Here is a 13,969-nt window from a genome sequence, read left to right as displayed (position 1 = left end):
TTGAGTATTAGGGAAAAAAATAACTGAGTTTTAGGTTTTCATTTCTCTGCAGCACAGTAAACTATGAGAATTGGGAAGGCTGGGCCCAGGGAAGACCTAGGACGTGCTCACTTTCCCTCTGGACTCCGTGTCATCAGGACCCCAGCCAGCATTTGGCTGAGGTGCAGGTTATTGAGGAATTAGGAAGGCCTGGGAACTGGCCCCAAAGCTGTGTCCTTGAAGATGCCCTCTGAATCCCTGGGGAGGGCTGGCCCAGCACACCTCCCACTGGCTCACTGCTTCCACTGCCAGCCCTGAGGTGCTGGGGTCCACTGAGGTCAGCTGTGTTGAGGAACACAGCCTCCTCCACCCCTTGTACAGGCAGCTGTCATCTGCCACAGTTATTGGGCCAGTCTCTGTCTGGCCAGAGTTGGCATTTCATGAACATATGTTGGATGAATGAATAGAAATCTTCTTGACAAAGCCCTTTATTTCTTGACAAAGCCCTTTGCAGGTGAGAGGATTCACCGGGCTGTGCCCAGGTGGGTGGTCTTTAGCTTCTAGGGTAGGTTCAGGGCCCTGGCCAGCTTCAGAAAGAGGCTTTGCCTGGAGTACCCTCCTTTCTGGAAGCTTCTGCCTTGCTCCTGCACTAGATCCTATTGCCCAGTTTCTTTGGGGCACCGTTTTCCTCCTTTCTCCTCCCTGAGTCTCTGTGCTGTCCCAGCTCAGTTTTCCCTTCTCTCCGCTGGCCAACAAGGGAACCCCAATATCCTTTAATTTTTGAGGTGCCCTTCGGCCAGGCTTTATCCAGGTCCAGCTTATCTGCCAGCCCCTAAAATACACAGCAATTCTGCTGGTGCCCCATAATGCTTTAGATCTTGGGGTGATAGAAAGGGCCCTGGGTTCTAGGACACCTGGGTGCTGCCTTTGTAATCACCAACCCCTTCATTTCTCTTCATCAGTTCTTTTCTCCTCTGTAAAATGGAGCCGATAACACATGTGCCCCTATTCTGTGTTCCGTAGTGAGTATCGTGTGTGTCAGTTTCATGGGTATTCACTGGAGGGGAGCTTCAGTGGTGGGGAGATTCCACCACTTTGGTCTTTTCTGTCCTCCACTCCCTTGTCCATACCCATTATGAAGCAAAGAAAAACATTCCTACTTTAAGATAAAGAAGCTGAGACTTTTGATTAATTAAATTGCTCAGAATCTGTGTGATTCCATACCTATGTCACTAGCCACTATGAAACCACCTTCTCACTTTCCATTGAGTATTTTACATACCTGCTTCCATCACTCTCTCATGAGTTTCTTAAAGATTGGATAGTATCAAAGATCTAAATAAATGAGGGAACGCAATAAAACACTTAGAAACACATATAGAGGAAAAGCTTCACAATGTTCGATTAAGCAATGATTTTTTGGATATCACACCAAAAGCACAACAAAAGAAAAAAATAAACTGGACTTTATCAAAACTGAGAACTTTTGTACATCAAAGAACATTATAGAGAGGGTGAAAAGGCAACTCTCAGAATGAGAGAAAATATTTGCAAATTATGTACCTGCTAAGGGATTACTATCCAAAATATGTAAAGAACACCTACAACTCAAAAACAAACAAATATCACAATTCAAAAATGGTCAAATGACTTGAAGAGATGTATCTCCAAAAAAGATATGCAAATGGCCAAAAAGCATGTGAAAAGTTGCTCAACATTACAAATCATCAGGAAAACGTAAATCAAAACTGCTATGAGATAGGATGACTATTGTAAAAAAAACAAAAACAACAACACTATTTTAAAATATAAAAGCAAACAGAAAATAGGCATTGGCATGGATGTGAAGAAATTGGAGTCCTTGTGTATTGCTACTGGGAAAGTACAATGATGTAACCACTGTGAAAGTAGTATGGCAGTTCCTCAAAACATTAACCATAGAATTACTATATGATCCAGCAACCCCACTTCTGGGTATATACCCTAAAGAATTGAAAGCAGGAAGTTCAACAGATGTTTGTATACCAATGTTCATAGCAGCATCATTCACAATAGAAAAGTAGTAACAACACAAATGTTCACTGACAAATGAATGGATAAAAAAATATGGTATGTACATGTAAAAAATATTATTCAATCTTAAAAAAAGAAATTGAATTTTGATACCTGAAACAACATGGATGAACCTTGAAAACTTCTGCTAAATGAAATAAACTACACACAAAAGGGCAAATACTGTATTATTACACTTACAAGAGGTAGATGAAGCATCTATAGTGGTCAAATACATATAGACAGAAAGTTGATTGATGGTTGGGGGAAGAGAAAGGGAAATTCTTGTTTAGTGGGAACAAAGTTTCAGTTTGGGATGAAGAAAATGTTCTGGAAATAAATAGTGGTGATGACTGTGCCACAATGTGAATGTACTTAATGTCCCTGAATTGTGCACAGAAAATTGTTGAAATAGTAAGTTTTGTGTTATGTATATTTTGCCACAATAAAAAAGAAAAAAAAATAGTACATGGTATGAGCTCTGTAATTATTTCTGAATAGAGTTATATTCCTACTCGATTAACACGTGAGATTGTGAGCAGAATTATTGAATGATTGGACTGCGTAAAATTTCCACTTTTTATTTCTTTCTTTAACACCACCAAGACATCATATTCTTGAGGACTTATAATGTGCCACAAATAATACTGGGCTTGGAGATTCTTTTCTTTTTTTTTTCAGAATTTTTATCTTTTATTTTTTATTTTTTAATTAAAGTTTATTGGGGTGACAATTGTTAGTTACACATTCTAGCAGGAGAACTGATGTGTCAGCAGATAAATTGTATTATAATAGAAATGCTATAGATATGGAAACAGAGCAATTCTGTAATAGGAATGGAGGAGTGAACAGAAAGTTTCAGAAGACCAAGCAGAAGAGGTCAGATGTTATTCCCATATCACCCTGTCCTCCTCCACCCCTCAGCCCCTGTTCTAGAAGATGCTCTGAGATCATAAGTGCAGCATGGCTAGGACAACTGTGGGGACAGAGCCCCAAAAAGCAGTTTTCAGGCTCTCGGCCTCACATAGAAAGGTGCTGGCTCAGGTAGTAAATGGCCGTCGACTGTGATCAAATGGCCATCAGCTGTGGCTAGTTGGCCTTCAGCTGTAACCAGTGAGCCATTGGGCACTAATATAACTGCCGTTGCTAGACTAGCAAATGGGGGCTAGCAAGAAGATGGTGGCTGAGCCTGCAAGCAGCACAGTGAGGGTTGAGAATTGTGGTGCCCCTGGTTCCTGTGTCTCCAACCCAGCTGCCAGTGAGAGTATAGTGGTATGACTCCCCTACCTATGGCTCCGTGGGTGTTCCTTTTTGGCCTCACCATGTCCTGCGTTCTTGTGTGGGGAGTGGGACCAGCGACCCCGCAGGCTGCCCCGCACGACAACAACCCACCAAGGGCTCAGCAGAGGTAGGCTCTTCAACTGATCTTAAAGATAAGTGTTGTACCAGTCTCCTATCTCCCTCCGGCCCTCTTTCCCACCTTCTCTTCTTAAGTTATTCATAAGCATCTATTAAGCAATGTCTGTGACCAAGATCTGTGCTGTGGACACAGGGAGAAATGGAATACAGTCTCTGCCTCAAGAAGCTCACATTCTAATGGAAAAGAGACAGAGAAAAACAAAACTGCAATTTGAGGTGATGAGACCAAGTAAAGTGAGAAGACAAGGAGTGAGTGACCTGCTCTGGGGTTCCATAGCCATGCTTTCAGCTAGAACCCTCATCAATTAGAAAACAAGTATGAATGGACTGGATTATTTCATCAGAGCTGATGTAGCCAATAGGTTGTGTCCGTGTGAACAGTGCTGACCATCCTGGTAATTAAAAAGGTCCAATACCTCATAGAAGTCTCGAAGTGGACGTGCTTGTGTGGAACAGTGGACCTTAGAAACAAGCCAAGGCACAGTCTGGGGAGAGAAGCTCAGAGAGGCAGGATGTGACTCAGGGAAGAAAGTGAGAAAACAATAAGAGGAAGGGATCAAAGATGATGGCCAATAGTGAGAGAAACTTGCCAAAGTTACTTCTTGGGAAAAGGTTTGGCCTAGGGTCCTTGAGTTTTGTTTTTCTGCTTTTTAAAAGAACAAATAAGATGAACAGGATACAGATGGTGCTATAAGACACCATTGCTGGCTTGTAAATTACTAGAGGATGAAGAATGGGAAGATCTCCCTCTTTAGTCTTCCTCTTCTTCCAGGAAGCCCACCCTCCTTGACCCATTGAATGAAATTTAATGTCTGTTCTCTGTGTTTTCACACTAGCACTCTTGACTTACCCCTGCTATAGCACTGACCACACAGTATTATCAGGCTTCTCTACCTTTGCCCAGCTGACAGCCTCAGACAATTCTATGCGGTGGGGGCTGTCCAGTGCATCGTAGAATGTTTAGCAGCACCCATTTCTGTCCACTAGATGACAGCAGCACCCCCTGAGTTTCAACAACCAAGAATGTTTCCAGGGAGGCAAAATCACCCCCAGTTGAAAACCATAGCTATATTGTCATTGTTTTACCTGCCAAGAGTCTGTGATAATTTTGAATTCAGAGATTATTTTATCCCGAGCAGTGCCAGGGGCATAGAGGTTATTGATTACCATTGGAAGGACAAACTAAAGAATGAATTTTCAGGTTGAGTTTGCGAAAGTGAAGACTGGAATGACAACAGAGACAAAATACTAGTGGAAGTATCTCCCTTATCTCCAAAGTGTGTACCAAGCTTCTAAGTGAGTGTCATATCTATTTCCGAAGGAGGAAAACCCATCTTCCAGTTATCTATAAGAGTCACTAAATTCATGTCTAATTTTGTGTTCTTGTTGATATAATTTTGTGTTCTTGTAAATATAATTCAGATCCTATTGTGTTTGAAAGATGTATGTGTATATGGGGAAGTGAGGTAAGACCCTCCACTGGTTTAACACAAATAATGCAAATATTGGACATTTATAAAAATGTTAATACAGATACTTTGGGCTGGAAACAAGATATGCTAGGAAAACTGACAGCTCAGTAGTTTTGCAGCCCTTGAATTTTCTCTTAATTTTAAAGGGAGGAAAAACCTATTAGAAGACACTGGTGTTTTTTCCATCGTAACTGATTTCTGCTTCAAAGAAAGAAAGACTCTTGTCAGTGGGCATGCATGAACAACAATTCCACAAGACTACATGTCTCCAGAGCATTTCAGAGTTAGTATAATACTTTCATGGCATAGGCTCATGGAGCTCCATGAAGACTATTGGGGGTGGGGGAAGGGTTACAGCTGAATGGGGATGCATGTGTCACCTCAAAGAGAAAGAGCACTGCCTGGGATGAGGCCTAGTTACCAACAGTCTTCTGATTCTCACACTCACTTTTAATCCTCCCTGCTATTCCCTCTGTCTTCTGGGTCATTTCAAAGCCCTGGAAAGGAAAGATTAACTTCTACTTTGGGTGCAAGAGCCTGGTAAACATGGGATTTTAAATGAGAAGGCTTGGATTTGAGTCTCAATTCATTTATTTTCTACCATATGACCTGGGACAAATTGTTAACCTTTCTAAGCATCTGTTTCTTCAATTGAGAAATAGAGAAAATTGAATTGCGTTGTTCTTAGAATTATTGTTGGGAATAATCAGAGTAGTGTTTGAGTAAGGTGATTTGAAAACACTAAAGTCCATACAAAGTTGGAAATCATTTTCATCTTTAGAGCATGACAACAGTTATTGATGTCACTTAGCCATCAAATAGCCACAACAACCAGTTAGAACTATTTCCTCCTTGCACTTATAGTAAAACCTGGAATAATGCAAGAATGGTTTTGGATCAAGAGAGCATTACTAGGACACATCTTTCAGGTTTGGAGACTTCAACAAAGCACAGTGGGAAACCGTTCATAGCCTAAAAGAAAGCAAGTGTTCTGGAGCCTGGACCTCTGAGCAGTGAGGTCATTCTAGGCTGCCCCAGCCCCAAGTCTGTACTTTGTGGTGCTGGATAACACAAGAGCTGCTGGGGTCCAGCCCCAGGTCTGTGCTTTCAGCAGACATGATTGCAGGCCGGGCAGCTTGTTCAGTGACCAATGCTTGTCCATTCCCCCTCACAGTGAGGTGCAACTGGTGGGAGAAAGCAGCTTTGCTAAAAGGCTGAGCACATCTTAACCAGCCAGGCATTGGCCCCTCCAGAATTCTCTGTCCCCAGGTTCAGACAACAGGTCTGAGAGGGTCAGGCCAGAAACCAGGGGGCAGGCACAGCCATGCCCGACTGGCCTAGAGCTAGAGAGCCCCTGCTCCTCCAAGCACTCAACCCTAGGAACTGCTGACAGGGTTGGGACAAGATCAAGTTTCCCATCTCAGTATTCTGAGTGGGGCGTGGAAAGAGCCTCTCAACGCCACTCATACCATTCTCTCCCTAACCAGGTACAGTGTGGTTGGTTACTCAGGCAACAGACATTAGAATGGCAGTATTGTTCCTTAAAATATTGACATGTTTCATTTGTTAAATAGCTGCTATACTGAGTACACACCCCACACACACACATACACACACACACCTTTGTTACCAACCAGCCTCCTACTCTGAGCCCCACAGAACTTTCTGTTCCTGGGAAGTAATGCCAGGCAGAGCAGTAGCTAGAGGACTATGTTCCATCACTATGACCTGCTTTGCTCTGATGGCCAGTGCCCTGCCTGCCTGTTATCAGATACAGCAAATATTACTTCTAAACCTAGGCCTGTCTTTGCTCCAAGATTCATAGTAGAATGAGAAAAGCAGCAGTGGCCCAAAGCTTTCCCAGCCCTGCATTCCCTCCAATATCATGCAAGTTAGGACGTTAGAAGTCTATTACACTGGAAAAGAGGGAAATATCTCCCAGGAGGTCTCCTGACTTTTTTCCAATAATGGAGAGCTAATGAGGAAGTCAGAATGAGTTTTGTATTCCAGCTTCACAATGTCTTGTTTTCCGGGAGATGGAGAACCTGAGGTGTTAAACTGAGGTGGACACTGAGGTGTTAAAGTGAGAGTGGGGAATGGGAGGCTAAGAAGGCATGAGTGGGAATGACTCAGAAGTGGCCAGATTCTGCAGTCACCACGCCTTATCTCTTTGACAATGTAACCACAGAATCAGCTCAAAATGGTCCTATCCTGCCGTGTTTCCCCAAAAATAAGACCTAGCCAGACAATCACCTCTAATGCGTCTTTTGGAGCAAAAATTAATATAAGACGTGGTCTTCTTTTACTATAACATAAGACCCGGTCTTTAAGATAATATAATATACTATGCTATAATATAATATAATGAAATATAATGTAATGTAATATAATAATACCGGATCTTACATTAATTTTTGCTCCAAAAGACACATTACAGCTGATTGTCCAGCTAGGTCTTATTTTCGGGGAAACACGGTGTTTAAGGAGATATTGAGTTGCTTTTCAGAGACAACAGACCAAAACCACAGGGATCACTGTCCTGTGTGCCTAGGATCCAATGTCAGACAATCATTGCTCTATCTATTTTCCAATGGTTTAGCTTAAGTGACAAAGTAAATCTAGTTCCTGCTATTCCAACAGGGCTGGCAACTGGAAGTGAAATTTCCAGTTTTAAGTTGTGATTTGAGACAAATCCCTTAACGTGTCTAAGTCTTGGATTACCATCTATAATTGTCTTACCAATTATGAGGATCCAGTGGACTAAAATTCAGGTAAACCTCTCTAACCAAACTCGCATTGTCCAAAATCTCACTAACTGAGATCAGGAACCAAACAGATTTATATTTTTGAAATAAGTTTCTAAAATAACTCAGGAACTAAACAGATTCAGATTCACTACTCAAACTTTATTAGTGAAAGTATTTTGCAAACTCAAACCCACTAAAAAAAAATGTGTGTTCACTCATTGGGTTATTTAACACATTTTTTTTTTTTTAATTTGAAGTATAGTTTACAGATGATAGCATGTTCAGATTGTAGCAATGGGGTTCAATTAAATTTAGCAAATGTGTGTACATACAAATAATCACCACCATTTCTATCACACCACAGTGTTTCCTTACCCTATTCTTATTTTTCAATGGTGAGCACAGTTCTGATTTCTATCACTTTAGCTTGTTTGCCAGTTTCAGAAATTCATATAAATGAAGTCACCCTGTATGTCCTTTACATATCTGCAGATAGTTTGCTCATTATCTTGTTTCTGAAGTTCATTCATGTTGTTGCATTTACCTATGACTCTATTCCTTTTACTATTGAGTACGAATTCTTTTATGAATATATAACAGTTTATCTTTTCACATGCTGATGGAAATTTAGGTTGTTTCCAGTGAAGGCTATTTTTAAATAAAGTTGCTATGAACATTTTGAAATATGAAATAGGACTTAATTTCTATCGGGTAAATATGTAGGAAAGGAATTAATAGATTACAGGATACATGGATGTATAACTATTTGAGAAAATGCCAGTTAAAAACAAATGTGACATTTTATATTTCCACTAATAAAGTATGAGAGTTCCAGTTGCCCTGTACCCTCATTACTGACTATTTTTATTCTTTTAAATTTTCACCGTGCTAGTAGTATGTTTGAAGTTGTATCTCATTTTGGTTTTAATTTGCATTTTCCTAATTATTGATATTGATTACATTTTATATGCTTAATGAATATTAATATCTCTTCTTTTAAAGTATAGAAATCTTTGGACAATTAAAATGTTTTTGTCTGTTTATTATTGAGTTGGTAGGAGTTCTTTCTATACTCTGGATACAAGACCTTTTACAGATATTGGAAACAAGTGTTGTTTTTTCATTTTCTTAACAGTCTTTTATTGAAGAACAGATGTTTATAATTCTGATGAAATTCAAGTTATCATTTATTGTTCTTTCATTATAAATTAATTGTTTTATTCTTATTGTTGTTGTTCTTGGATAATAAATATTGACTTATGCAAAGCTCCCAGGGATATTTTGCTAGGTTTTATTCTACAAATTTTGTTAAATTATTGCTTGTATTTATTTTTTTAATGACAGATTTGAAATATTTTTTTATATTTTAATTACAGTTGAAATGATATATTATATTCATTTCAGGTGTACAACACAATGATTAGACATTTATATAACTTACGAAATGATTGCCCCAATAAGTACAGTATCCGTCTGACACCATACATAGTTATTATAATGCTACTGACTATATTCCCCATGACTCTAAAAAAACTGCCAATTTGTACCTCTTAATACCCTTCCCCTTTCACTCATCCCCCAAACCCCCCATCTGCCAACCATCAAAATGCTCTCTGTACTGATGAGCGTGTTTCTGTTTTGTTTATTCATTTATCCTGTTCTCTAGGCTTGCACATATAAGTGAAATCATATGACATTAGTCTTTATCTGTATTATTTACTCCACTTGGCACAATACCCTCGAGGTTCATCCATGTTGTTGCAGATGACAAGATTTCATTTTTCTATAGCTGAGTAATATTCCACTGGATATATGTACCACCTCTTCTTTATCCATTCATCCATTTATGGACACCCAGTTTGCCTCCATATCTTGGCTATTACAAATAATGCTGCAATGAACATATGGATGCACATGTCCCTTTTAAGTAATATTTTGGGTTTCTTCAGATAAATACACAGAAGTGGGATTACTGGGTTCTTCTTTGTTTCTTGTTATAGCCTTTGTTTTAAAGTCTATTTTGTCTGGTATAAGTATTCCTATGTAAGTTTTTTCTTTCTTTTTTCAAGAAATAACTTTTCCTTCCTCTACTTTCAGTCTCTTTGGGTTTTCTATCTGAAGTGAGTCTCTTGTAGGAAGGAGTATGTAAGGATTTTGTTTTCGCATCCATTCAGCCATCCTATGTCTTTTGATTGGAGCATTTACAATTTACATTTAAAGTGATTGTTGATAGATATGTAGCTATTGCCATTTTATTACTAATATTTTTATCTTTTTTTGTTCCTTCTTTTTTCTTAAAGAAGTTCCTTTGACATTTCTTGTAATATTGGTTTTGTGGTGATGAAATCCTGTAGCTTTTTCTTGTCTGAGAAGCTCTTTTTCTCCTTAAATTTTAAATGATAGTTTTTCTGGGTAGAGTAATCTTGGTTATAAATCCTTGCTTTTCATCACTTTGAATATTTTGTGCCAATCCCTTCTGGCCTGCAACATTTCTGTTGAGAAATCAGCTGACAGTGTTGTCTGGCTTCAAGGAAGGGGCAGAAGGCAACTCTGTTCAGGCAGGCATTATTTTCATCCTTTGTTGGCCTCCCCACTTCCAACATGCAGTATCTTGGCCTGGGGCCTCTTGAGAAGGACGCTGTTGCAGTCCAAGGTCAGCCACTGCCTGTACTCTACCTGGGGCCACTTGGTATGAGCTACAAAGTGATCTGAATATGGTTGCCACTAGTTCTGGGCTTGGAGGTGCCTGGAAGGGGCAAATCTGTGAACAAAGGAGAGCTACTATTAATGTCAGTCTTGGGGCTGATTAGCAAGAGGTACACATCATACCAAGGCCAGTGCTGCTTGCTTGGGGCTTGAAAATCTTTGAGAGATTTTAGGACAGTCCATTACATGAGCTAAGACATGACATTTTTATGAAAAAGCCACTGGAAGTTGCTTGGGTTTGTCTGCAAGTTGGGTGGGGTGAGGTATCAGGGAGTCACCAGGATGGGTCAAATGGTGTTAGCCAGGTTGATGGAGACTCAAATATGATGGCTGCCCTTATCTGTCCGGACAAAGTTGCCCCTCCAGCCCTCACTTGAAGCCAGACAACAAAGTTCCTCCCCATATGTCATTGGAAACTTCTGAGCTGTTGCCCCTGTGCTGGAGCTCAGAGCGAGTGAGTCCATCAGCGAGCAAGTCCATGTGCAGGCCTTTTAAGAGGAATGCCTGGGACTCCAGCTGCCCACTATCTCATTCAGCCACAATCTGCACTGGTTTTCAAGCCAGAGTTATGCGGACTTCTCTTCCTGGCACTAGAAGCCTGAGCTGGGGAGTCTGGTGCAGGGCTGGGACTCCTTGCTCCTCATGGAGGACCATCATGGCTGAGATATTCCTCTTGAGTATTAACCACCATATGCAGGTATGGGACCAACCCATTCACATCTCTGCCTCTCCTACTAGTCTCAAGGTGGCTTCTTCTGTATATCCTTAGTTATAGTACTTATGTTCAGCTAGACTTCAGACGATTCTCAATGATGGTTATTCTGTATTTTAGTTGCAATTTTGATGTGGTCATGAGAGGAGGCCAGTACAGCTTTCACCTACTCTGCCATCTTGACTGGAACCAAATTATTGTTTGTATTTAGATGCCGTGTTTCCCCAAAAATAAGACCTAGCCAGACAATCAGCTCTAATGCATCTTTTGGAGCAAAAATTAATATAAGACCCAGTATTATATTATATTATATTATATTATATTATATTATATTATATTATATTATTGCATTGCATTGCATTACATTACATTACATTATATTATACCCGGTCTTATATTATAGTAAAATAAGACCGGGTCTTATATTAATTTTTGCTCCAAAAGACGCATTAGAGCTGACTGTCTGGTTAGCTCTTATTTTCAGGAAACACAGTATGTGATTCATCTCAAATTACTTGTCTACATTTGTATGACATAGGGATAAATGTTTGCTTTTTTTCTGAAAGGATCTTCATTTGATCCAGTACCATTTCTTGGAAAGACTGTTTCCCATTGAATTACCTTGGTACCCAGGTGTAGGTGTGTTTTTGGATATACTATTCTGATCCATAGATCCATTCATCTATTCTAATTTAACTTATTAATTGTTGTAGTATATTAAAAATTAGTACATAAATTTTAAAGTCAAGTAGCCAATTTAGCCAACTTGATCCTTGTTTTTTGTATTGGCTATTCTAGTTCTATACCAGAGATGCCAAAAATGTGTATACAAGTGGACACTTTGGTCAACGTTGCTCAAGCAGTAGTTTGCCATAATCAGAAGTGTATGGATGCTGATGGTAACCACTTTGATCACCTCTTGCAATTGCAGAAGTCAAATATGACTTGTATTCATCTTTTGTTAACAGTATATATTAAGTATTACAATTTTAATAGTTTTTTTTTTTTTTTCCTTTCTTAAAATGTGTATACATTTCTTTTTGGCACCCTCTGTATTTGATATATCGGCATTTCTTTATAAATTTAGTAATAAGCTTCTCTAGTTCTATAACAAAAAAGAATTGCTGCTATTTTGGTTGAAGTGGCATCCAAATTCTGGTTGATTTGGGGAAACTTGACAGCTTAACAAAATTGATTCTTCCAATTCATGGACATGTTATATTTCTCCGTTTTATTTATTTATTTATTTATTTATTTATTTATTTATTTATTTATTTATGTGTGTTACACAGGGAATCCATTTTTTAATTATAGCTGTTCAACTTGTAACTTCAAGGGTAGAGATCAAGGGGAACCCCTCATGCTTCCATGTTTCTAACATCCCTAATCCATGACATTTTATAGGCAAATAATGTATTATTGAATTTTTTATATTATTGCTGCCATATGTTAAATGTTTGTGTTAATCCAAAATTCATATGTTGAAACTCTAATCCCCAATGTGATGATATTTGGAAGTTGGGCTTTTTTAAATTATTATTAGTTTCAGGTGTACAAAACAATGTAATAGTTAGACATTTATCAATGATATCCCTCACAGAGTGATAAACCCCCTGCCCCTATTTACTACCCCTCTGACATTGCATACAGCCATCACATTTTCACTGTCTCTATTCCTAATGTTGTACTCCACTTCTTATGAATATATATAAAATTGTAGTTGACATTCATTATTGTTCAGCTTCAGCTTCAGGTGTATGGTGCAGTGATCAGGCATTTACATCATCTCTGAGCTGGTTTCCCTATATATTTCTCCATTTTGTTTGTCTTAATTTTCTCCAAGCAAAGCTTTGTAGAGATTTTAGTGTAAAGATCTTTCATATTTGAATGAAATTTATTTCTAAGTATCTTATGTATTTTTTAAAGTTTATTGGGGTGACAACTGTTAACAAAGTTTCAATTCTATAATACATTTTCTATATATTACATTGCATAAACATTGGAACACATATGTTTTTATGGGTAAAAGTTTTCAGTTTTATTTTTCTTAGTCGTTGAAAATTATTTATTAAAAGTATTATGTCATTATTATTGTACTATTTTATTTTTTATTTATTTTTGTTTTTTTAATTAAAGTTTACTGGGGTGACAATTATTAGTAAAGTTACATAGATTTCAGGTGAACAATTCTGTATTACATCATCGATAAATCCCATTGAGTGTTCACCACACAGAATCAGTTCTCCTTCCATCATCATATATTTGATCCCCTTTACCCTCATCTACTTCCCCCTTCCCCCCTTACTCTCTGGTATACACTAAACTATTGTCTGTGTCTATGAGTTTTTGTTTCTCATTTGTTTATCTTGTTCTTTTCTTGTTTTTGGTTTATATACCACATATCAGTGAAATCATATGGTTCTCAGCTTTTCCTGTCTGACTTATTTCGCTTAGCATTATAATCTCAAGATCCATCCATGTAGTCACAAATGGTCCTGTTTCATCTTTTCTTACTGCTGAATAGTATTCCATTGTGTACATATACCACAACTTCTTTATCCACTCATCTATTGAAGGACATTTTGGTTATTTCTATGTCTTGGCCAGTGTAAATAAATCTGCAATGAACATTGGAGCACATGTGTCTTTATGTGTAAATGTTTTCAGATTTCTTTGGTAGATACCCAGGAGAGGGATTGCTGAGTCATACGGTAGTTCTATTCGTAATTTTTTGAGGAACCTCCACATTGCCTTCCATAAAAGTTGCATCAGTCTGCATTCCCACCAACAGTGTATGAGGGTTCCTTTTCTCCACAGCCTCTCCAACGCTTGTTACTATTTGTCTTGTTGATGATAGCCATTCTAACTGGGGTGAGGTGATA

Source organism: Rhinolophus ferrumequinum, chromosome 25, assembly GCF_004115265.2.
Source record: "Rhinolophus ferrumequinum isolate MPI-CBG mRhiFer1 chromosome 25, mRhiFer1_v1.p, whole genome shotgun sequence".
Classification (NCBI taxonomy): Eukaryota; Metazoa; Chordata; class Mammalia; order Chiroptera; family Rhinolophidae; genus Rhinolophus; species Rhinolophus ferrumequinum.
Note: the sequence above shows the minus strand (reverse complement) of the source record.